Consider the following 26,283-nt stretch of genomic DNA (forward strand, 5'->3'; position numbering starts at 1 on the left):
AGGAATAGTACGTCATTGGTGTCAGTGGAGGGAAATAGTGCCCCGTCATTGGTGTCATTTGGGGGGATAGTGTCCCAACATTGGTGTCAGTGGGAGAATAGTGTTCCATCGTTGGTGTCAGTGGGGGGGATAGTGTCCCAACATTGGTGTCAGCGGGGGGGATAGTGTCCCATCATTGGTGTCAGTGGGGGAAGCAATAGTGTTCCATCGTTGGTGTCAGTGGGGGCTGGAATAGTGCCCCATCGTTGGTGTCAATGGGGGGGGGGGGGAAATGCCCCATCATTGGTGTCAGCGGGGGGTGGAATAGTGCCCCATCGTTGGTGTCAGTGGAGGGTGGAATAGTGCCCCATCGTTAGTGTCAGTGGAGGGTGGAATAGTGCCCCATCGTTGGTATCAGTGGGAGGAATAGTGCCCCATCGTTGGTGTCAGTGGAGGGTGGAATAGTGCCCCACCGTTGGTGTCAGTGGAGGGTGGAATAGTGCCCCATCGTTGGTATCAGTGGGAGGAATAGTGCCCCATCGTTGGTGTCAGTGGGGGGAGGAATAGTGCCCCATCATTGGTGTCAGTGGGGTGGAGGAATAGTGCCCCATCGTTGGTGTCAGTGGGGGGAGGAATAGTGCCCCATCGTTGGTGTCAGTGGGGGGGCGGAATAGTGCCCCATAATTGGTGTCAGTGGAGGAATAGTGCCCCATCATTGGTGTCAATGGAGGAATAGTGCCCCATCATTGGTGTCAGTGAAGGAATAGTGCCCCATCATTGATGTCAGTGGGAGGAATAATGCCCCATCATTAGTATCAGTGACACCAATGATGGGGCACTATTCCTCCCACTGACACCAATGACACGTAACTTGCTGGCCCCTACTCCAGCATGGTGCTACTGCAGCCAGCATATCTGGTTGCATCAGCTCGGCACACTTACCTGTCAGCTGTCCTTCACTCCGGCCTCTCTCTCACTCGATGTTCGCGAGGCCGCTCGGCTCTGCCTCCTCGCAGATAATTGGCCGCCTGTGTGCCTTTTCTGAGCTACAGTTCTGGCGCTCAATCACCAGTGAGGAGACGGAGCCAAGCGGCAGGAGTGAGGGAGTGGCTGAAGTGAATGAAGGAGCAGCGCTTCCTGGACTGGATCGTCGTGGGACTGGGACCAGAGCCAGGTAAGGTACAGCAGCCCCCTGCCCAACCCTGTACTTAGTGTCCCTTCCTGTCCCGCCCCTGCCGGCAGGCCTCGGTGGGCCGTGGTTTGAGGACCCCTGGCCTATACCATGCAGTACAAATGTGTTCCAATTCCTGCAGTTTCTAATTCCTTTTTCTATGGTGGTAGTTCCCAATAGAAGTTCTAAAGTAGTAGTTACCAAACCTTGGTTTAAAGCAGTAATTCCTTCTATTTGGACACCATGGTGAATGGCTACTACTGATTTTTGCTGCTGTTTTTGACACCTATGAACTTCTAGCTGCAGCCACTGAGCCTGTACAGTACACTTTTATGACAATTTGACGACCGCCGTAGCTATTTGTTGCTGTTCACACAACCGGCGATTACCTGTGGTGGTCACTGCTGAATGCACTCAAAGTGTATGTACAATAGCCATCACCGCAGGCAATCAATGACTGTTGAACAGTCATGAATAGCTGCAGCACCCAATAACCTGTCATTATAGTGTACTGTATGGGCGTAGCAGCTAACTGCTCACTGATGTCAAAAATAGTAGCAGGGATCAGCAGATTTCTGCTGCTGAGATCCGTACTGCAGCTAAATTCTCTTGTGAATGTAGCCTAAATTAGTAGTTCCCAAAAGCTGTTATGTCAGAAAAGCCTTTAAAATCCTTCTTCCTCCACCTTTAGTCCTTCTTTGCATAGAGTTACACATAAAAGATTGCCGTGGAATTTTCGGTTTACGAATGAAAATCCATTGAAAATAATGCAATTTTTTTTCACAATACGAACGGATTAATTGGTTTTCAATGCATTTACAATTTTTTTTTAATCATGTCCCTGTACAGTACTATGCCTTTAAAGTGCACTTCATAAAGAGTTTTGAACAGATAAGACTTTTTTTTACTTTTTTATGACTTCCGGAACAAATTAATTGATTTTCAATGCATTTACAAATATTTTTCTGTTTCAATATTTTTATTAGGAAAGTTTTGTTTTTTAAGAATATAACAAACTCAAAATACGCCCTCGCAGGGGCAGAGCAGAACAATAACACATAAACAGAGACATCCTGCTGACTTGTATTAGTCAAATAACAAAATGTCCAATGACATCAAGAAGGGACGGCAAAAAGCCGAACCAAATAGTAGCAGTAATCCAACATAATATCGGAAATTTTTTTTTAATCATGTCCCTTTATGCCTTTAAAGTGCACTTCATAAAGAGTTTTGAACAGATAAAACTTTTTTTGACTTTTTTCTGACCTCCGGAACGGACTAATTGGTTTTCAATACATTTACAAATTCATTTTTAAGCATGTCCCTGTACAGTATTTATGCCTTTAAAGTGCACTTTATAAAGAGTTTTGAACAGATAAAAGACTTTTTTTTTCTGACCCCCGGAACGGATTAATTGGTTTTCAGTGCATTCCTATGGGAAACCGCATTTCGATTTATTAATTTTTTACAATATGATAAGTCCCACAGAACAAATTCAATTTGTAAACCGAGGTACGCCTGTATTTGAGTTTAGCAACTCCTGAGACCTGATTTTCATCTCTTCCATTAATGGTCCCATTTTTCGTACCTCCCTGCATCTTGGATGGATGTGACAGCATTTTTGACTGCTTCATGTTGGTTTTACAAGTAAAGTATACCTGTTACATATGAGCATTGTGTTCTGAAGAAGCGGTATTGACCACGAAACAAGTCATAACCAAATGTTTTATTCGACAGTTTGTACAGTATATCATACAGATATTGTATTCACAGAAAGATCTGTATTTTTAAAGATTTTTGCAATAAAAAATATTATATGTGTATTTTAATACTTGGGAGGTCTTTGTTGTTATACAGTCAGGTCCATAAATATTGGGACATCGACACAATTCTAACATTTTTGGCTCTATACACCACCACAGTGGATTTGAAATGAAACAAACAAGATGTGCTTTAACTGCAGACTGTCAGCTTTAATTTGAGGGTATTTACATCCAAATCCGGTGAACGGTGTAGGAATTACAACAGTTTGCATATGTGCCTCCCACTTGTTAAGGACCACCAGAATAATAATCATAAATCAAACTTTCACTTTTTAATACTTGGTTGCAAATCCTTTGCAGTCAATTACAGCCTGAAGTCTGGAACGCATAGACATCACCAGACGCTGGGTTTCATCCCTGGTGATGCTCTGCCAGGCCTCTCTTGCAACTGTCTTCAGTTCCTGCTTGTTCTTGGGGCATTTTCCCTTCAGTTTTGTCTTCAGCAAGTGAAATGCATGCTCAATCGGATTCAGGTCAGGTGATTGACTTGGCCATTGCATAACATTCCACGTCTTTCCCTTAAGAAACTCTTTGGTTGCTTTTGCAGTCTGCTTTGGGTCATTGTCCATCTGCACTGTGAAGCGGCGTCCAATGAGTTCTGAAGCATTTGGCTGAATATGAGCAGATAATATTGCCCGAAACACTTCAGAATTCATCCTGCTGCTTTTGTCAGCAGTCACATCATCAATAAATACAAGAGAACCAGTTCCATTGGCAGCCATACATGCCCACACCATGACACTACCACCACCATGCTTCACTGATGAGGTGGTATACTTAGGATCATGAGCAGTTTCTTTCCTTCTCCATACTCTTCTCTTCCCATCACTCTGGTACAAGTTGATCTTGGTCTCATCTGTCCATAGGATGTTGTTCCAGAACTGTGAAGGCTTTTTTAGATGTCGTTTGGCAAACTCTAATCTGGCCTTCCTGTTTTTGAGGCTCAGCAACGGTTTACATCTTGTGGTGAACCCTCTGTATTCACTCTGGTGAAGTCTTCTCTTGATTGTTGACTTTGACACACATACACCTACCTCCTGGAGAGTGTTCTTGATCTGGCCACCTTTTGTGAAGGGTGTTTTCTTCACCAGGGAAAGAATTCTTCGGTCATCCACCACAGTTGTTTTCCGTGGTCTTCCGGGTCTTTTGGTGTTGCTGAGCTCACCGGTGTGTTCCTTCTTTTTAAGAATGTTCCAAACAGTTGTTTTGGCCACGCCTAATGTTTTTGCTATCTCTCTGATGGGTTTGTTTTGTTTTTTCAGTCTAATGATGGCTTGCTTCACTGATAGTGACAGCTCTTTGGATCTCATCTTGAGAGTTGACAGCAACAGATTCCAAATGCAAATAGCACACTTGAAATGAACTCTGGACCTTTTATCTGCTCATTGCAATTGGGATAATGAGGGAATAACACACACCTGGCCATGGAACAGCTGAGAAGCCAATTGTCCCATTACTTTTGGTCCCTTAACAAGTGGGAGGCACATATGCAAACTGTTGTAATTCCTACACCGTTCACCTGATTTGGATGTAAATACCCTCAAATTAAAGCTGACAGTCTGCAGTTAAAGCACATCTTGTTTGTTTCATTTCAAATCCATGGTGGTGGTGTATAGAGCCTAAAATGTTAGAATTTTGTCGATGTCCCAATATTTATGGACCTGACTGTATGGATATATCTGTGGGCCACTTTTAAAAACGTTTTTTTTTTTCTTTTTTTTAATTTGGTTTCTATTTTTGCAATGGGTTGGTGCCTCTCCGATATAATCTATTGATACTCCACCCCTGCTTTGTCAGCCTCACCTTTACACTTCCAATGTATTTCTTCTGTTACGCAATATTTACAAAAAATACATGGAAAAAAGATAAATTTTTCCTTTAACAAATAAAACACAATCAAACATGCCAACAGCAAATAAACAGTAAAATAAAGAAACTGTCACGAAACCCAGTTTATGGTTTTCCATGTCTAGACATTTGCTCTTAGTCTGAGGTGACTTTTTTTAGTCTTTTTCAAAAGGTGTTTTAGGGTGAACAAGCCTGCAATGCACATGCAGTGAATTTCTCCTGTGCAAAAAAAGTAGTACTTTTTAATTGTGTTTAACCATTTGCCTACTGGGCACTTTTACCCCCTTCCTGCCCAGGCCATATTTCAGCTTTCAGCGCTGTCGCACTTTGTTTATGCAACACTGTACGCAAACAAAATTTTGATCTTTTTTTGAGACATATAGCGCTTTCTTTTGGTGGTATTTAAACACTGCTGGGTTTTTTATTTTTTGCTAAAAAAAAAACTAAAAAAGACTGAAAATTTTGAAAAAAAAAGTTTTTTTTAGTTTCTGTTATAAAATTTTGTAAATTCCTTTGTAAACTCCTTCACTGATGTGCACTAATGAGGTTGCAGTGATGGGAACTGATAGGCTGCACTGATGAACACTGATAGACAGCACTGATGGGTATTGACAGGCATCACTGGTGGGCACTGAAAGGCAGCACTCATATATGGCACTGACTGGCACTGATTGGAACTGTTAGGCTGCACTGACTGGAACTGTTAGGCGCCACTGACTGATACTGATTGGTGGCACTAACTGGCACTGATAGGCAGCACTGGTGGGCACTGAAAGACAGCACTCATATATGGCACTGACTGGCACTGGTTGGAACTGTTAGGCGCCACTGACTGATACTGATTGGTGGCACTAACTGGCACTGATAGGCAGCACTGATTGACACTAATGGGCGGCACTGATTGGCACTGATAGGTGGCACTGAAAGGCAGCTCTGATGGGCACTGACATGTGGCATTGATGTGCAGTGGTAGGCACTGATATGTGGCATTGATGTGCATTGATGGGCACTGGTATGTGTCAATGGTGGGCACTGACAGGTGGCATTGATGCGCACTGACAGGTGGCACTGATGGGCCATCAGCATTTCATCACCGACATTTCCTTCTTTACATGCAATCAGCTGTGATTTGGACACTGGGTCTTTACTGTCATTGGCTCTCTACTGTGACCGGTGATCCGCTGTGTCCCAAAGACACAGTGCACCACCGATCACCGCATGCCCTCCAAGAACATGCATACGCAGTTAGAGTTGGAGGACGTCATATGACGTCTTCCCAGAACGAGAGAGCCGCCGGCCGCCCGTCATTTCCTTATATGGCAGGCGGGAGGCGGTTAAAGTGTATACTAAGCCAAACTTATTTTATCATTTTGGATTGCGAATATAAGGGTAAAATCTAGGCCAGGTTTTATTGCTGTCTGTGTCACTGCTAGGGAGATGCGAGGTTTCTATTTGTCCAGGTGACCATTGTACAGAAGGTGATGGAATTGCCAAGTTGTTGTGGTTAGAGTAAATCTTCCAGCGGGGAAAGCTGTTCTGGTGACAACTATCTAAGATAGGAATTGCTTTCACTTTGTAGAGATTTCCCACACTTCTTGTGTTTTTAGACAGGAAGTTGAGTGAAATCTTCAGGCAGAAAAAATAAACTTACAGGAGTGTGAATCTTCCTTTCTCTATCCTAAACAAAAAAAGTTTGGGCTTTACATACACTTGAAAGAAGAATAGTCAATGTTTTTACATTATTGAGTGCCCGATGGGACAGAGTACATGCAGTGTCACGGATCTCACTATGAACTCCATCAGCCACTTTGGGCAACATCCTGTCTACATTCTAGCATCAGCTGCACTGGACTAATTGCTCTGGACCAGCTTTCTAATAGTGACAACTGATGTACCATGCATGTCCACGCTGGAGCACACCTCAAAAAGGAAAATGACTGGACAAGGACTTCATGGTTGGATTACCAGCATTATATCATTGAAATTTGCAAATTTAAAAAGAAGCCTGAGGATCAGGCTGCACATGTACTGCCCACATCTTTAATGAGTATTAAAATAACAGGGTGGTGGAAAAACCATAAAGAAATAAAAAATGTTTGAAAAAATATTTCTACATGTTTCATCAATTGTGTAACATATTTACAGTTGTAGTGATTACTTTATTTTTCAAATAAACACATAAGATGCAAGTTATAACCGATCAGTGGTCAGTTTTAACCAATCAGTGATCAAATGGCTAAATGGTTAGCGCTTCCACCTGGCAGTACTAGGGTCGTTGGTTCGAATCCCAGCCACGGCACCACCTGCCTGGAGTTTGCATGTTCTGCCTGTGTGGGTTTCCTCCGGGTACTCCGGTTTCCTCCCACATGCCAAAGACATGTTGGTAGGTTAATTGGATCCTGTCTAAATATGCCTTAGTATGTGTATGTATGAATGTAAGTTAGGGACCTTAGATTGTACGCCCCTTGAGGGTTAGTGACTGATGTGAATGTACAATATATATATGTAAAGTGCTGTGTAAATTGATGGCGCTATATAAGTACCTGAAATAAATAAATCAGTCCACCAACATTTTTTAAAGCCCATTTTTGCGCAGAAAAAAAACCATGTCTTTCAGTGAGACTGTACCTGCTCTGCAAGGGTTAAGTACTCATTCTGTCCAGGGGAGAGAAGAAACCCTTATACTTACCTGAACCTCCATTGCCACAGCAAACAATGCCCCAATGATCCGGAGGTAAACTGTTCCAGGCTTCCTCATGTTTAGAGCAGAGCAATGAACAATGCTCTGGGCTTGATGAGTCAGGGCTCAAGACTGCTAGAGCATGAGCGACCACTCTTGTGCAGAGAGAAGAGGAGGATCAGTATAGCTCTTTTCAACTTTCCTCTACAGTTTATTTTAAAATATAATTTTATCATTTCAAGCTTCAAGGTGCCTTCTTTACAACAACATATTTCTTTACTACGTTGTGAGACATAAGTAGAAATATACAGGTGAAACTTGAAAAATTAGAATATCGTGCAAAAATTCATTTATTTCAGTAATGCAACTTAAAAGGTGAAACTAATATATGAGATAGACTCATTACATGCAAAGCAAGATAGTTCAAGCCGTGATTTGTCATAATTGTGAGGATTATGGTTTACAGCTCATGAAAACCCCAAATCCACAATCTCAGAAAATTAGAATATTGTGAAAAGGTGCAATATTCTCGGCTCAAAGTGTCCCACTCTAATCAGCTAATTAAGCCATAACACCTGCAAAGGGTTTCTGAGCCTTTAAATGGTCTCTCAGTCTGGTTCAGTAGGAATCACAATCATGGGAAAGACTGCTAACCAGGGGCAGACTGAGTATTTGGAAACTTGGGCACTGCCCGAGGGCCCGGGGTCAGTAGGGGGCCCCATGAGATGCCCCTGGTACCTTTTCCATAGGCTTTTTTGAGTTTGAGGAAGGACACAGGGGCCCCATGATCCCCTATTGCCCGGGGACCCCATGAGTTGTCAGTCTGCCCCTGCTGCTGACCTGACAGTTGTGCAGAAAACCATCATTGACACCCTCCATAAGGAGGGAAAGCCTCAAAAGGTAATTGCAAAAGAAGTTGGATGTTCCCAAAGTCCTGTATCAAAGCACATTAATAGAAAGTTATGTGGAAGGAAAAAGTGTGGAAGAAAAAGGTGCAAAAGCAGCAGGGATGACCGCAGCCTGGAGAGGATTGTCAGGAAAAGGCCATTCAAAAGTGTTGGGGACTTTCACAAGCAGTGGACTGAGACTGGAGTCAGTGCATCAAGAGCCACCACACACAGACGGATCCTGGACATGGGCTTCAAATGTATTCCTCTTGACAAGCCGCTCCTGAACAACAAACAACGTCAGAAGCATCTTACCTGGGCTAAAGAAAAACAGACCTGGTCTGTTGCTCAGTGATCCAAACTCCTCTTTTCTGATGAGAGCAACTTTTGCATCTCATTTGGAAACCAAGGACCCAGAGTATGGAGGAAAAATGGAGAGGCACACACTGCAAGATGCTTGAAGTCCAGTGTAAAGTTTCCACAGTCTGTGTTGATTTGGGGAGCCATGTCATCTGCTGGTGTTGGTCAACTGTGCTTCATTCATTCAAGTCCAGGGTCAATGCAGCTATCTACCAGGAGATTTTGGAACACTTCATGCTTCCTTCCGCAGACAAGCTTTATGGGGATGCTGACTTCATTTTCCAGCAGGACTTGGCACCTGCCCACATTGCCAAAAGCACCAAAACCTGGTTCAATGACTGTGGGATTACTGTGCAGCAAACTCACCTGACCTGAACCCCATAGAGAATCTATAGGGCATTGCCAAGAGAAAGATGAGACATGAGACCGAACAATGCAGAAGAGCTGAAGGCCGCTATTGAAGCATCCTGGTCTTCCATAACACCTCATAACACCTCAGCAGTGCTACAGGCTGATAGCTTCCATGCATTGAGGCAGTAATTGCTGCAAAAGGGGCCCAAACCAAGTACTGAGTACATATGCATGCTTATACTTTTCAGAGGTCCGATATTGTTCTATGTACAATCCTTCATAAAAAATAGTGCAGCGCTATGGGTATGATGTAGGTCAAAGCAAGACTAAAAGTCAAAATATCTAAATGCACAATAGCATATGTCAGTTAAAACAAGACCAAAAATCAAAATGTCTAAACGCATAATATCACATGCAAAAAGGCAAGGCAAGAAAAAAATTATTATATAAAAATAGTTCCATATTTTCATTAGAGTCTTATAAAGTGCTTTTCTTATAAAACCGTGGTGTTGTTCCAAGTAATATAGGGGGATTATGCACTCACCGGATGCACAATAAAATGTACATTGAACAAAAAATCCACAGAAGCTTCCTTCAGGATCTGGTCTAGAATAGGGGAAGTTGTCCTTCCTTTGGATGATTAGTCTGGTCAGGACACCTGGAATGAATCCTCCCTCTAGGTGGGTAGTGATGGTGGGAACCCTCAGGGTGGTAAGAAGAAGATTCAATAGGCTGGAGGTCCTCTTAAGGAATAGATGGATGTAGGTCTCCTGGGTGTAGGATCTCTCTTCTCCAAAATCCTTGAAGATGTTGGATCCAGCAGGAGCTATGAATAAATAACAGAAAAAGCCTTCAGCTGGCATGCTGACACTCAGAATCAGATGGAGGTGGGAATTACAATGTTTCAGAGTAAAAACCCTTTCTCAAGTGGTTTTCATGAGCTGTAAGCCATAATCATCACAATTATGACAAATCACGGCTTGAACTATCTTGCTTTGTATGTAATGAGTCTATCTCATATATTAATTTCACCTTTTAAGTTGCATTACTGAAATAAATGAACTTTTGCACGATATTCTAATTTTTCGAGTTTCACCTGTACAGTGCCTTGAAAAAGTATTCATACCCCTTGAAATGTTCCACATTTTGTCACATTACAACCAAAAACGTAAATGTATTTTATTAGGATTTCATGTGGTAGATCAACACAAAGTGGCACATAATTGTGAAGTGGAAAGAAAATAATAAATGGTTTTCAAAATCTTTTACAAATTAATATGTGAAAAGTGTGGTGTGCATTTATATTTAGCCCCCCAAGTCAATACTTTGTAGAACCACCTTTGGCTGCAATTACAGCTGCAAGTATTTTTGGGTATGTCTCTACCAGCTTTGCAGATGTAGAGAATGACATTTTTGCCCATTCTCAACATTACTACCACATAGAAACACACCTTTCCTTCTTGTACGCAATGTTGTTATGTGAAGATCCTCCACATCTAAATTTTCCTACATTTGCTGAGAGTACACTGCTCAACTAAAATTTGCAGAAATGCAATATATCTTACAAATTGGAAATCGAAAAACATTAACATTATCTATCACATAAAATCCCAATAAAATAAGTTTATGTTTTTGGTTGTAACATGACAAAATGCAGAAAATTTCAAGGGGTATGAATAACACTGTTCAACAAATTTTTATTTTTTGCCAGTTTTGGAAACAAAAGGATCCATTTCTTAATGAATTTCACATTCTGAGTTCAAATATAACAATGAAATTTGTCAATTGGCTCTAGTTTTTCTGTAAACGGAAAGTTTTCTACTATAGGCGTAATGACTACATAATGCACAATAATTATATAGATAGATGTCTTTCCACAAATATAAAGCAAGTGATATTGACTACATAACAAAGCCTAAATAGCATAATATATTGCATAGGATTACCAAGAAAAATTATAGCCATAAGCTAAGTTGAATCATTTTAATACTTAGGATTCTCACTAGTTTTGTCTTCAGTTTGTGTCGGTTTTGCTTCTCTTGGCTTTTCTCTTGTATTTGAGGAAAGGGCTATCTCTTACAACTGCACGTGACTACACGCTTCAGGTTTTTCCTCACTTGACTCAACCACAAAGGATTCTGGTGCTTTAGGAATTGGTAGCCCCTCTCCATGAGGAACTGGACGTATTGCCGATGGAATATTTGGATAGTGCACAGATAACTTTTTCTTCTTATTTAGCCCTTTTGTTGGAGGCACCATACAAAAGTAACACTAACATGATCTGTTGGCTCTCTCCAAATCATTGGCACAGCGAAAGGCATAGATGCCTTTTTTCCATTCAACCATTGCTCCAGTGCCGTCCCACAAGAATTGCAGCATATATGTGGTGCCCAGCTCTTGTCCTGGTCTCCTATCTTGCAGCCAAAATACAAGTTGTAGGCTTTCTTAATCATTCCTGTTATCCTCCTTTTTTGTGAGATAAAAGTTATTTCACCGCAGATATAGCAGAAATTATCTGCTTTATTCACACAAGTTCGAGGCATTACTGAGTAGCCTATATAAGCATAAAACGAAATGTAAAGACGCTGTCGAACTACAATCAGCTACAGATACTGCAGCTTTTATGCAGTGAAGTGATGCAATTAAAGGCTAATATTGCATCATCTCATTATACATGCAATTTTCTATTGGTCACCAGTATCAATTGCGCAATATGCAGCTGAAGTTGCATCATAATTTTGAATGGCTTACGTCATTAGATGGGTGAATATATCATGGAAACTAGAGCCAATCAACATTTTTTAGGGTCATTTTCGTTTTCAGCACCCCAAAATTATGTAAGATTAGCTAATTTTATGCCCAAAACTTTTTACCTGTTGAACAGTGTAATTTGTCATTGCATTTTTCAGTTTTTTTCTCTTAACCTAGACCTAGACGCCGAGCGGCCGCACATTTGCTGAAGAAGCCACATGATCGTGGCGCAACGCGTCAACGCATTTCCGGTTGAGCGGTGACGTACTTTCGGTTCCGAGTTTGGACGCCATTTTGGTACACCTATCCCTAGTACACCCATATCACATGGGCAACTGTGTTTGTGAACTGGAAAACATGTGAGTGTTCATTTTTTGGAGCTTGTAAATGCATTAAAAACAGTGTAGCACTATGGAGGTTTGTTCTTTTCTCAACATATATGCCCTGTATATATGAGTCCATATTGCGAGGAGAGTTGACTGAGAGGAACTCATTACCCGGAAGGGGACCTTAGTTAAGTCGGTGGAGTCAGTGGAATAACATAACCAGGCTGAGATCCTTTATACATAAGGCTGTGTGACCCGCAAGGGTTGAATTTGGAAGGTGAGGAGGCATTTTGGCTAATCCAGGGGAGTCACATCAGAGTGTCACTAGGAGCACGTTTGCAGCATGGAATGAAGTTGTGAATCACTGTGTATTGAACATTTATTATTTGCACAGTTTGGTATTACATGTAATTTGGACTGTTTTGTACTTATTTATTTATTTGATACACCTGTCACTTTGCACAAAACAAGTGATAACACTTTATTATATATCTCACTTGTTTTAGTTAGCCACTAGGTGGCCCAATAGGAGTGTGATCTGGCATTATTCATTTAATAGATCATTAGTGTTTTTTGTATATTTATATTTATGTGAGCATGAATTTATTGTTGTAATCACAGTATTTATTAATAGTTTAGAGGGGATTTAATGAATGAATTGTTTTTTATACACAATATAAGCTGAGCGCTTCATCACAATATTTTTTGTTATTTGCACATATCCTATGGTATAGGGAAAAGGTGACAGCAGCAGGCTTGGTTTAAGGATTCCATGGAGCGCAGGGGGACCTCTGTATATTTATCTATTTTTGGCCGCACATTTGCGTTCTATTAAAAAAAAATTAAGTTACACTTATGGTAACGCCTTTTCCAGTAGTCTTTCAGGACAGCACCTTGAGAGACCTCGGCTCCTCCCCAACCTGAGGAAACACTTCCACCATAAATAAAAAGTCTATGCTCCCTTCCGACCAGTTCTCGATCCATACCTCTGGTCACCTGGGGAGACATAACATGAGATAACATGACCAAAATAAGACATCTCCTAGAATATACAGTAACACAAGGGTGGGCAATTGGTGCTGTCCTGAAAGACTACTGGAAAAGGTGTTACCGTAAGTGTAACTTAATTTTTCCCATTTCGTCTTTCAGGACAGCACCTTGAGAAGATAAGTGAGTACTTTCCCCTCGGGCGGGCTGACCGCTTGCAGTACCTTATGTCCAAAGGCCTGCTCTTGCACCAAGACCAGGTGGAGTCTGTAATGCTTTACAAACGTTCCGAAACTGAACCAGGTTGCTGCCCTACAAATTTGTCCTGGGGAAGCTCCTGCCAGCTCGGCTTGAGTAGTTGCTATGGCCCGGGTGGAATGTGCCCTGATTCCCTCCGGGACCTCTAACCCTTCTGCTCTGTATGCTTGCTCAATTGCCAGTCTTAACCATCTAGCAACTGTTCTCCTAGAAGCTCTTTTCCCTTTTCTCTCCCCTGCAAAGGAAATAAAAAATGATTCTGTGCTTCTAAATCCTTTAGTCCTTTCAAGGTAAAGTAGCACGCACCTTCTAACGTCTAGCAAATTAAATTTCTCTTGATTTTCCTCTAACGGGTCAGGAAAAAATGAGGGCAACACTATATCTTGTTCCCTCTGAAACGTTTGGTTCACCTTTGGAATGAAGGATGGGTCAGTTCTAAACACCACCCTGTCTGGAAAAATTTGCAAGTAGGGAGTCTTGACTGACAGGGCTTCCAGTTCGCACACCCTCCTTGCTGTGGTAACTGCCACCAAAAAGACCGTTTTCAGCGTGAGATCTCTTAGCGAGCAGGACCCCAAGGGCTCAAACGGGGGCTCTATCAATACACTAAGTACCTTAGTCAGATCCCACATTGGAAATGGCCCACTCCCAGGAGGTCTCTGTCTTGTCAGGGCTCTAAAGAACCTGATTACCAGTGCTTCTTTGACTAAAGGGGCTTCCAGAAACACACTGATAGCTGAAATCTGGCTCTTGAGTGTGCTGATCGAAAGCCCTCTATCGACCCCTGCCTGCAGAAATTCCAGGACTGACATCAAGCTATGGGTATCTACTGAGGCCCTGAAGCACCATTTCCTAAAGCAACTCCACACCTTCCCGTAAATGGCTTGGGTTTCTGTTTTTCTGCTAGCCAGGAGCGTAGCCACCAGTATGGCTGAGAGCCCCTTCGCTAACAGAAGTTGTTTCTCAGAAACCAGGCTGTCAGTTTCAGCCTCTCCACCCTAGGACATAGGACCGGGCCCTGTGCCAGTAAATCTCTCCGCGGAGGCAACACCTAGGGCGGACGAGTGACTAAGGCCCTCAGTGTTGCGAACCAGGCCCTTCGGGGCCAATACGGAGCGATCAGGATGAGTGAAGTATTCTCCGCCCTGAACTTCCTCAATACCACTGACAGCAGGGCAACCGGGTGGAAGGCGTAGCACAGCGGGTAATCCCACCTCTGCCCCAACATGTCTACTGCCTGTGCTCCGTCCCTCCGGCTTAAGGAAAAGAAGCTCCGGACCTTGTTGTTTCTCCCTGATGTGAAGAGGTCTATGTCTGGGGATCCCCACCTCTTTACAATGGCCTGGTACACCTCTCCATTTAGGGACCATTCCGACTCTCTGAGCTGTCTTCTGCTCAGATAGTCGGCTATCTAGTTCAATTCTCCTTTTAGGTGGATGGCAGACAAGGAGGCAAGGTTTCTTTCCGCCCAAGACAAAACCACTGCCGCCAGGGACCAGAGTGACCTGCTCCTCGTTCCACCCTGCCTGTTTATATAGGCTACAGCTGTCGCGTTGTCCGTCAGGACGCGGACATGCTGGCCCCCGATCCTGCTCTGGAAAGAGCGGAGAGCTTCCATTATCGCTCTCAACTCCCTCCAATTTGAGGATTCCCTTTTTTCTCCTGGGGACCACTCTCCCTGAATCACCGACTCCCCTAGGTGGGCCCCCCAACCTTGGGCACTGGCATCCGTCGTGACCTCACAGACCACCGGAAAACTCCACCGGAAAAATCCACACTAAGCGCCAGTTCACACCAAAACGCAGTGTGAAAAAGGTGTGTTTCTGCACCACAGGAGAACATGCTGACCTGGTGATCTGCATGTGGATACCAATGAATTGTTACTAGAACCCCAAACGCAAATTGCAAACACAGCGCTTTGCATGCACCCAATTGCATGGTACTGCAGTGCAATGAGTTTAGTGCAGTGAGTTTTGAAAAAGTAGTGCTTGCACTACTTTTTCCAAGTTCCATTGTGTCTTTCAGCCCTTTCAAATAATGGGCTGTCACAGGAACACGCGGAAATCACATGAGGACACGCACATTTTGTTGTAAACCGGTCATTCTACTATCAGTCTGCCAGGGGCCACGCTCATTCTGCTTTTGAGCAACTTCACCATGTTTGACATTTTGTCTAACAAAGAAATTCTTGAGGGTTACTGCTGAATTCTTCCAAAAATGATTAACAAACGCAACTCCTCCACAGCCAGCTACGTGAAGTATGCTGCTCATAAATCAACTATACATAAATATAGCAGACAAATGTGCCAGTTCCCTCACCAAATAGTAATGTACCTTAGATTGTATGCCCCTTGAGGGTTAGGGACTGATGTCAATGTACAATATATATGTAAAGCGCTGTGTAAATTAACGGCGCTATACAAGTACCTGAAATAAATGATGATCTCCAAAAGATAAGAGATCAACAGTGCATAAATCATCCAATTGGGGAGCCACCACTCAGGATACCACTGACCTCAACGCCTCCATGGCTCGTTATCCAAAGGCTGCACCTCAGAGTAATAATAGGTAGGAGAAAGAACAAAGGACCATAGAGTAGTATGCATGGTTTATTAATCGCTTCACTGCTGCCCTATAGCAGAAATACTGCTACAGGGCAGCAGGGTTGCGCAAAATCACATATATATATATATGTGTGTGTGTAATTTTGCATTTCCGGGTAGGGGGCCCTACCCGCATTGCCATTCACAGCCTCAGCTGTCAGTCACGGGTCTTACTCGCCAACACTCGGTGATCGCCAAGTAATACAGATGGGGGAGAGAACTGTATCTAAACAATACAGTTCTCTCCCCTGTCATCTCCAGCATACTGCTTTGTATGGCTCTGCATAGCAAAGCCATACAATGCAGTGTGCTTACATTGGAAAGTACAGACACAGCCCCATAGTAAAACAGACCTAGCACACAGTTAATCTTTTGATCGCCCATATGTTAACTCCTTCCTGCCCAGTGCCATTGGTACAGCGTCAGTGCTTTTTTTTTAGCACTGATCACTGTATTGGTGTCACTGGGGATGTCAGTGACACCAAGTCAGTTCCCCCCAGTGTAAGAATGTCTGCTACAGCTCCGCTATAGTCGCTGATAATTTAAAAAAAAATTCCTGTATATATACGGCTATTTGTAAACACTATAACTTTCACGTAAACCAATTAATTTACACGTATTGAGATTTTTTTTTAGCAAAGACATGTAGCAAAATACAGTATGCCCTAGTTTATGCCAAAATTTGATTTTTTTACATTTTTTTATTGGACATATGTAATAGCAAAAAGTCAAAAATATTGTTTTTTTCTCAAAATTGTCAGTCTTTTTTTGTTAATAGAGCAAAAAAATTAAAACCGCACAGGTGATCAAATACCACCGAAAGAAAGCTCTATTTGTGGGGAAAAAAGTATGTAAATTTGATTTGGGAGCGGCGTTGCATGACCACACAATTGTCAGTTAAAATAACGCAGCGCCGTAACACAAAAAATGGCCTGGTCAAGAAGGAGGGTAAATCCTCTGTAGGGCAAGTGGTTAAAAGCAGATATAATCACAAAGGTTACAGATTAACACAAGCAAAACACACCACACCAGGGATAAACAGCGGGTGTACAACATCATATGCCACTTGCCTATAGTACTGTATATCTAGCTCCAGCAATTACATGTGCGCAGAACAGAAACTACACACTGAATAGAGGTTGGGGCTAGCAATACAAAGTATCTCCTAGCTACCGAGTGAGGAAAGGACAAAACGATTTGAAGGCAACAAACAACAATGCATGTGTAACATGATATAAACATATCTTCTGAAAATGACACTTTCTAAGAATACTCTGGGATTGGTGAATTATAGCACTCTCACTGAACATCACTTAGCAAGCTTCATGATTTCATATTTTTATCATTAACACTAAGCTCACTCTTGCATAGTCTCTGAAAAGTAAACAATGATGGATCGGTTTTCAGAGGGTGATTAAGCAACCACTTACAGGTATTAAAGGATAAGTTCACCTTTCATAACATGTTACATGTTACACCCATAATCACGGTGTAACATGTAACATGTTAGGAATAGACTGTCCCCTTCTAGCCCCCCCCCCCCCCTTCCCACTTTGACAGCTAGCAGGGGATCTTCTCCTGGTGCTAGCTGTCAAAATTTTAAAAACCACCCGCCTGTCCGTCACTCATTTACAGTCCTCTGTGAATGAGAAACTAAAAGTCTCAACAGTCTTAGAGGCTGCCGGCTTGTAGTTCTCAATGACCTACCACAGCAGTACCACGGTTATTGATTCTTCAGATATACTGACAGGTCTGCAGGAGACCTGCATGGCACCAGCGATCTGCTGATTACTGCTTTACAGGCTCCTGCAACAAAAATACTAAATGCACATTTTACCTGCAAAAAAATGTGCATTTGTTTATTTTTTAGCAAAAGGTGAACTTATCCTTTAAAGAGGTGATCCTGTCGCCTCCGTAATTACATTTTTTTTTTTTTTGCTGTTTCTGTTTGCTGAACGGTGATTTTTAACCTCTTGCCTACCAGGCCAATTCTGACAAAGTGGTTGTTGCAATTTTTTTGTCACACTGTATTTGCGCAGTGGTTTTTCCAATGCAATGTTTTTGGAAAAAATACATTTTAATGAATATTAATGCACAAAAACACAATATAATACCCAACTGTTTGGTAAAATATAAACAATTATGTTACGTCAAGTAAATAGATACCTAACATGTCATGCTTTAAAATTGTGCATGCTCATGAAATAATAACACACTATGGTACTTAAAAATCTCCATAAGCAATGCTTTAATAGTCTTTACTGGTTACCACTTTAGAGTTACACAGCAGGCCTGCTGCTGGAATTATTGCTCTTGCTATAACGTTTGTGGTGATACCTCACATGTGTGGTGCAAACACAATTTACATTTGAGCATGCGACCTACGTATGTGTTTGCTTTTGCATGGGGGGAGGGAGCGCTTTCATTATTTTTTTTTTTATGATTACTTTTTTTTTACACTGTCTCTTCCTTCTGTCATGGGCTGTGGCGGGTCCTCTTTATGAAGAGATCTGTGGTCTATTAGACCCCAGATCTCTCCTCTGTCTTCCAAAGCAGCTGATCAAACACAGATTGGCCTGATCGGCTGCTTCACTAGCCTTTAACCAGCCAGTAAACACAATGCCCAAACCGGAAGTGAAAGAAAACTTGTAGTTTCCGGTTTATTAGACCATAGAGATGATTAGGGACATTTTGCTCCTCGATCATTTCTATTATCAGCCGACAGAACCACTGGCTACAGTCTCTGAGTCCCTGGTGGGACGGCAGAGCCCAGAAAGGCAGTGGAAGGCCTGTAAAAGCAATCCAGTGGCTATTTAGACGCTCAGATTGCTTTTACAGGGTTCAGCATCACTGGCTGAAAACACTGATACCAGGTTCATGGCAGCAGCTGCAGCCATGAACCCGGTATCCCCAGACGTGTAGTTTTAATGAAACTAACGAACCACAACCACCAGCCAGGAGCTTGGCTCATAGTTACAGTGCAGTCTCATTGACTCAGGGCCGTGTGACTGCTAAAGTGGTATTAAACGCTGACAGGCATGGTTCTTATGGCAGCAGAGACCCTATTGGTGCATGTGCACAGCTCAGAGTATAGCACTTGTTCTATGCAGTGGTGACGTGCCTTCTTGTGCACATGTGCAGGAGTGACGCCACCACGGTCCAGCCATTCAAGCTCCAAAATAGAGCGGACCAGGAGAAGATAGAAGTGCCCCTGAAGATGACAGCCCAGGGCTGGAAGGCTTCCTTTGACAGGTAAGTCTGTCATAATGTGTTGGAATGTGAGGCATAGTAGCGCATTATAGTATAAAGCTGCAAGGGGGCAGAATTTAAAAAAAACAGGTTTACTACCCCTTTAACTGTTGCCTGTGTGATGTGATGTGACCAGCCTGTAGGAAGCCTGGGAGCAGGTACATCTAGATGAGAGGCAAGCTGCTCACCTTGGACTAAAGAGGCAAAATACCCTGACATTTAATGTGGCTTACACTATCCTTGAGACTTGAGTATATTTGTTACAAATACCCTTTACATCAATGAGGAAGATTTACTAAAACTGGTGCACACAGAACTTGGTGTAGCTGTACATAGTAGCCAATCAGCTTTAAACCTCAGCTTGTTCAATTAAGTTTTGACAATAAAACCTGGAAGCTGATTGGTTTCTATGCACAGCTGCACAAGATTCTGTGTGCACCAGTTTTAGTAAATCTCCCCCTGTATGATTGTTTTCCTAACAATCTGTTATGTCTTTATATTACCAAAATGCTAATATAATGAATTTACTATAGGCAGCATAAGTACCCCCTAAATTGCCTGAAATACTATGGACGCTTTCTCCATAGAAAAGACAATTACTTAGATGTCATAAAAGTACATTTTTATTGGTCTGTGGGTAAAAATTAACCTAGAGATTGCATGACATGCATGACTTTATGACATATAACATATTCATATTGTTAAATACACTAATGTTGTTGTTTTTTTTAGTAGGAGTTCTAATTCATTTTATATGACCATTGGTCATATATTGCAGTGTTTTGATATTCAGACATTGTACGTTTTAAGGGTCTATGCAGACTGGCTTAAAAAAAAACCCTAAATGCTAATTTTAAGTGTTTTTGTGTACTAGAGCTTAGGCGCGATTAGCATTTTTTTCTGCCAGAAATGCTCCCAAAAATGCAAAACAGAAGGGTTTGTTTCTAAACGTTGAGCTTAAAATTTGCCTCTAAATGTCCTAATGTGCATGGACACATAGGATAACGCTGAGCTGCTTCTACAGCTTCTAGAAGCAGAGTTTTTTAAGCCAGTGTTCATGGACCCTTAAGATAAACACATGCTTGCGGGGAAAGGGGCACTGCGTATTAAAATTCAACACAGGAATTATTACAGTAAATTCACTGCCTGGCTCTGCTCCCTCTCAGCATTCTTAAGGCATCTGCTTCCTTTAAAGGAACACTGCTAACTTCTATATACCAAGATACATTACTTTCTTAGTAGAGTGCAATGTACAGTGACTATAAGTAAAATACAGTAGTTAGTAGCAATCAATCACATGAACATATGTTCGTAGCACTATTCATTTCCATTTATGAATAACAGTGGCACTAGAATTGCAGTTCCAGTTATGAGAAGGCCCCTACCCCAGGGGAGCCCAGGCAGCCCCCCCCCCCATTTTACTGCCCCACATTAATGGTGAAACAAGCATGTGATCAGCATCAGGTGTTCCCATGAGATCTTCCATGCCTTTTGCAATTGAACATGTGATCTATTATTGCTATGTAAGCTTAAATATTTATTTATTATTATTTTTATTTATTTGTTATTCATTACAGGTACTTATATAGCACCACCAATTATCTGAAACAGGATTGGAATATTAATTGAAGTAAGGGAAATCAAGGCATGCAGAAAATCTGACCCCATTCACCAAACATATTTTATAATGTCATCAAGTAACCTGATAGAAAAATGAAAAAAAATTATAGGAAAAATCAATATGTCTTTTAATATATAATGTTTATTTTGCAAGGTATTAGCTGAAGAAACTTTTGAGCCCCAACCATTGTCTCATTTGATCATAATTATATCAGTTTTCTAAAAAACTGCCATTTGAGGGCTGTTCAAAACTTGTTTACTGTTAACAAAAGAAAATTACAAAGACCAATGGGACTTTTCAGATTTCAAACATAGAGGCAAATATAGTAGAAAAGGATTTTTATTACTGTAGGGCCCTCTGGGTAGATAGGAATTTTTGTGGTTAGTCAGAGACTTGTTAAAAGTCTGGGATGAGTCAGCCAGGGAGTGAGGCAGTGATGCTACCTCAGGACAGGCTGGGAGGTTTTACAGGTCAGGCTCTGGAGCCCCCTATTTAGAACCGACTGAACTTTCTAGAAGATTGGTGGAGGAAGAGAGGAGGCCTGGATTTGCATGTTTAGGGGAACCTGGCCAATCTCCAGGCAGGAGCCCTGGCAAGGTGACTAGGAAAACCCTTAAATGAAGAGAGCCTGAACATTAGAGGGAGTTGGAGTTGAGTGGAAGATGGACTGAAGGAAGGTTCTGGAGCATGGAACCTGGGAGGGGGGCCTACCTACAGGCTGGAGCAGACAGAAGGATCTCCAATGCCCTACAATCTCCTAGGGAGGACAGCCTGTCAGCACGGAAGGAGCCAACCCAGCATAAGTCCTGAAAGCATCTGCGACTCACTAAGCTACAGGAAAAGGACAGTGTGAGCACTTTTACACCCCTTGGGCCAGAGAAGAGAGAGGGCGGTCAGGTGCAATACCAAACTAGTTATCATTTGGTACTACTTTGCTGTAGCTCTTGGAATCCCTTGCCCATGGATACCCTCAGGACAGCCAGATGGATGAGGAGAGTTTTATCTGGTGTCTGTGGAGGTACAAGAAAGGGGGCTCAGTGCTCCTTAAAAAGACTGTGGCTGATTTTGTCCACATTTTTGTACATAGTTTGCTAAGAAGGTGTGCTCAGAGTTCTACAGTTTCTTTGGGCATCCCATATAATCCTAGACCTCATTCCAAAAAAAACAAGCTCAAGGACTGTTTTACTGACTCTGGGAGATAGTGTGGAAAATGCATGTTGCCTGGCTGTGCAGAGCTTAGGGAAACCCAGCAAATATCCAGCGGACCTCATAGGGGTAGCGCTGCATTACCATAGAATTTTAAAGTCACATAAGTGCATATGTATATATCAAAATAATTAGGTATAGTAGTTAGAACCAGGTATCAGTTTTAAACCTTCATATATATCCTGTTAATTCTATTGTTTCTTTACTGCTGAAACAAAATTACAACTCTAAAATATTGTCACTCTTTCAAAGTGTGAGAATACATAACGTGTAAAGTGTAATAGGGTTTAAAATTATAGACACTATGGAGGTATGCTTTTCTTCTTTTCCTGATTTTGTGTATAGTCTCTTTCTTGGCTTCATTTTGACCTTTGTTAAATCATCCCCACCATTGTGTTTCCTCTGTTATCTCTCCCTCCCCTCACTTGAGGGAGGAGAATATGGAACTCTTCAGTAACCCCTTACTAACCTATGCAAACACGTATGCTCTAATGTACAAGGGCTTCAAGCAATGTATATGTTTCAATGTAGAGTTTCAAGAAGTGTAAGGGCTCATGTACACAAGCAGCTGCTAAACGTGAGTTTAGGAGCTTTTGGCATTTTTTTTGCCAAAGCTCCTAAACTCAACTCCATAAAAACCTATGTGTCCATGTACATATACTGTAGGCTTTTAGCAGAGTTTAGCAGCTGCTGAGGTTAGGTAAGGTTAAACCTCCCTCTCCTGAACGGAGAAGAATCACATTCAGCAAAGGAACGTTTTCACCGCTGACTGCGGGAAAATGCAAAATGTGGCAACTGCGATACGACGATATTGCAGCGGTTTTGCTGCGATTTGCATTTTCCCGAGGCCGTCGGTCAGGGTAGGCTCGTGCCATGCAGCCTAAATCTACACATCTCAATTTAGGAACATTTGCATGCATCCACTGGCATGCATACTGTATAACGTCTTGGAAATCCTTGGTAGTGTTTATGGACATCCACAGAAAGGCTGAAGTGGGCACAGTTGTGAGAAGTATACACTTGTGAAGGAGCTGAATGATTGCATTTTAGGTAGGCTACATTAAAGTAGAACTCCTATTTTTTTTTAAATGTGCTGCATCACTTAATTATAAGTGCATCTGCACTTACAGTTTTGTCTTAGTCCCCCTGTAAGGTCCCCCAAATACCTGTTGAGCCTGCCAGTAAGATCTACCCAAAACAGCTTCCTGTGATGGAGTAGCAACCGTGCTTGCACTAGTCCTAAAGAGCAAAGTTGCCACTTACTTACTGTATGTAGGCCTGCAGGTTGCTCTCTGGGTTGACAGCACTACCTCTCTTGCTGAAACCATCCCACTGTGAGCTGAAAGAGAAATTTGAGAGTATTTAATGAGGAAAAAATACAGGGGAACAGGGGCGGACTGACCATTTGGGAAATCGGGAACTGCCCGAGGGCCCAAGGTCAGTAGGGGGCCCCATAAGATGCCCCTGGTACCTTTCATAGGCTTTTTTGTGTGTGGTTTGATTTTGGGTGAGGACACAGGGGCCCCATGATCCCCTATTGCCCGGGGGCCCCATGAATTGTCAGTCCGCCCCTGCAGGGGAATTACCAAAATGTATGTATTGGAAGTGGGATATATAAGAGAAAGACTGATGTGTGTGCTGGAGGAGGGATACAGGAGAAAGACCGATGTGTGTGCTGGAGGAGGGATACAACAAAAATACCAATGTGTGTGTAACTGGTGGAGAGATACAAGGAAAATACACTTGTTTGTGCTGGAGGAAGGATACATGGGGAAGACAAATGAGTGTTTGTGCTGGAAGCGGTATACAGGGGAAAGGCCAATATGTGTGTTCTGAAAGAGCGATACAGAGGAAAGACCAATGTGTGTGTGATGGAAGAGGTATACAGGAGAAAGGCCAATGTGTGTGTTCTGAAAAAGGGATACGGGGAAAGACCAATGTGTGTGTGTGTGCTGGAAGAGGGATACAGGGGAAAGACCAATGTGTGTGTGTGCTGGAAGAGGTATACAGGGGAAAGGCCAATTCGTGTGTGCTGGAAGAGGGATACAGGGGAAAGACCAATGTGTGTGCTGGAAGAGGGATACAGGGGAATGACCAATGTGTGTGCTGGAAGAGGGATACAGGGGAAAGACCAATGTATGTGTGCTGGAAGAGGTATACAGGGGAAAGACCAATGTGTGTGTACTGGAAGAGGTATATAGGGAAAAGGCCAATGTGTGTGTTCTGAAAGAGGGATACAGGGGAAAGACCAATGTGTGTGTGCTGGAGGTGGGATCTCACTGGGGAAAGACCAAACTTTGTGCTGGAGGTGGGATGTCACTGGGGAAGACCAAACTGTGTGCTGGAGGCGGGATGTCACTGGGGAAGGATCAATGTGTGTGTTCTGAAAGAGGGATACAGGAAAAAAAACAATGTGCTAGAGGAGGGATACAAGGGCAAGACCAATGCATATGTGAACTTGAAGAGAGATTCAAGAAAAAGATCAATGTGTTTGTGCTAAAGGAAGGATACGGGAGGGGGGGACCAATGCATGTGTTTTCTCCAGGTGGGATATACAGGAATGACAAATGTGTCTGCTGGAGGAAGGATACAGAGGAAAGACAAGTGTGTGTGTGTGTGTGTGCGGGCGTGCGTGCGTGTGTTGGAGATGGGATCTCACTGGGGAAAAAACAATCTCTGTGCTAGAGATTTGATGTCAGGAAGGGGTGGATTTGTACAGGGACAAATTAAGAATTTAGAGAATTTGGACTTTATGCAAAACATGATGTATTTCATATGTTTCTTATTTGTAAATGTTTTATTCTTATAAATGTCTACTCTTTCCAGTGCACAGATGCTGATAATAACAATTCACAAGAATTGGTTTCCTGTACTTCTCCTTGGCAACTGACATTGGCTGTTAAAATGTAGATGCCAGAACACATTTAAAAGAAAAGTACAGGGTTGCAAAAAAATGTATACTCAAAGCCCTCTGTCCTCAGAAAATGGGTCACAGGAGTGCAGAATGAACTGCACTCTTGTGATCCATAGGAGAAGTAGGGCAAAAGAGCTTTGGCCAAACTTCTCTTTTTAATACTTGGGTTGAGATGTAAAGTACACGTAAACTCAATCCAAAATCACGCATACGCACTAACATAAATAATGTGTTTTTTTATGTTTAAACCTAAATACTTAAAGGATAAGTTCACCTTTTACCAAAAATAATAAATGTACATTTTTTTTGCAGGTAAAAAAAATGTGCATTTACTATTTTATGTTTTAGGAGCCAGGAAGCATTGCACCAGCGATCAGCAGATCACTGGTGCCATGCAAGTCTCCTGCAGACTATCAGTGTGATCTGTCAGACGTCGTATTGGCAGGCAGTTTTATACTGACAGGAAGAATCAATGAACTACCACAGTGCTCAACAACACCAAAAAGGCTGACAGTACTTGTAGTTCATTGATTCACAGGGATCTGTGAATCAATGACCTGGCCGTGTGGGAAGAGCGTGCTCTCTCCGAATTGTGGCAGCAAGTATGGCTAGAAAATCTCCAGCTCACTGCCACAAGGAGGGGGAGATTGGGGGGAGAGGGGTCTAATGCTGAACATGTTACACCCTAAATATAGGTGTAACATGTAAAATGTTCAGAAAGGTGAACTTATCCTTTAATCTCAGGTAGATATATGCGATATAGGGTGACAATGTTCTGTCCCTGTCTTCCATCTATTCTCTTCCATTGTCACCCTGTCACACAATTTACCAATGGTGACTACAAGCAGTTGTGTTCATATATTTTGCACAGACATATCACTGACATAAAACTTCTCAAAGAAATGATGTGTAGCAGTTGCCAGATTGCATTTATGTAGACAGTGCATGGTTGCAAATAAGCTGCAGGAAATCAGCAGTGCTCATATGCAATGAAGGATGAAAGAGGTGAAAAATTATTTTTAAAAAAAACTGTCAGCTGTTTGTCACTGAAAATAATTTTAGGGGAGAAGACCAAATCAATAAAATGAAAAAGATTTTACGATACAAAAATATATATACCTCCACCCATCACTATTAAACATTTGACAATGTTGCCAATTTAAAACCAGGGAGTCCAGACTATAAATGACTTAGGAGCGATGTCTGATCATCAGCAATATCATGTCTTAGGTATCATAGACCTCCGCTCAAAACTGATATTAAATAATT

The 26,283-nt window shown here is 42.2% G+C and overlaps 1 long non-coding RNA gene across 2 annotated transcripts in view; it reads left to right on the forward strand.

Moving 5' to 3' along the window:
* LOC149448915 (uncharacterized) overlaps positions 1 to 26,283 on the forward strand; it is a 217,313-nt gene that overhangs the window by 112,048 nt on the left and 78,982 nt on the right. Inside the window, exons 2-3 of one of the 2 annotated variants that reach the window (XR_016315474.1) lie at positions 12,028 to 12,209; positions 19,166 to 19,276. This is a non-coding gene — a long non-coding RNA (uncharacterized LOC149448915). The remainder of the gene's footprint in view (positions 1 to 12,027; positions 12,210 to 19,165; positions 19,277 to 26,283) is intronic. The other variant, XR_016315473.1, reaches the window with a different exon arrangement.

Source organism: Staurois parvus, unplaced genomic scaffold (genome assembly GCF_062004578.1).
Source record: "Staurois parvus isolate SC_StPar_1 unplaced genomic scaffold, SC_StPar_1.0 ptg000648l, whole genome shotgun sequence".
NCBI lineage: Eukaryota > Metazoa > Chordata > Amphibia > Anura > Ranidae > Staurois > Staurois parvus.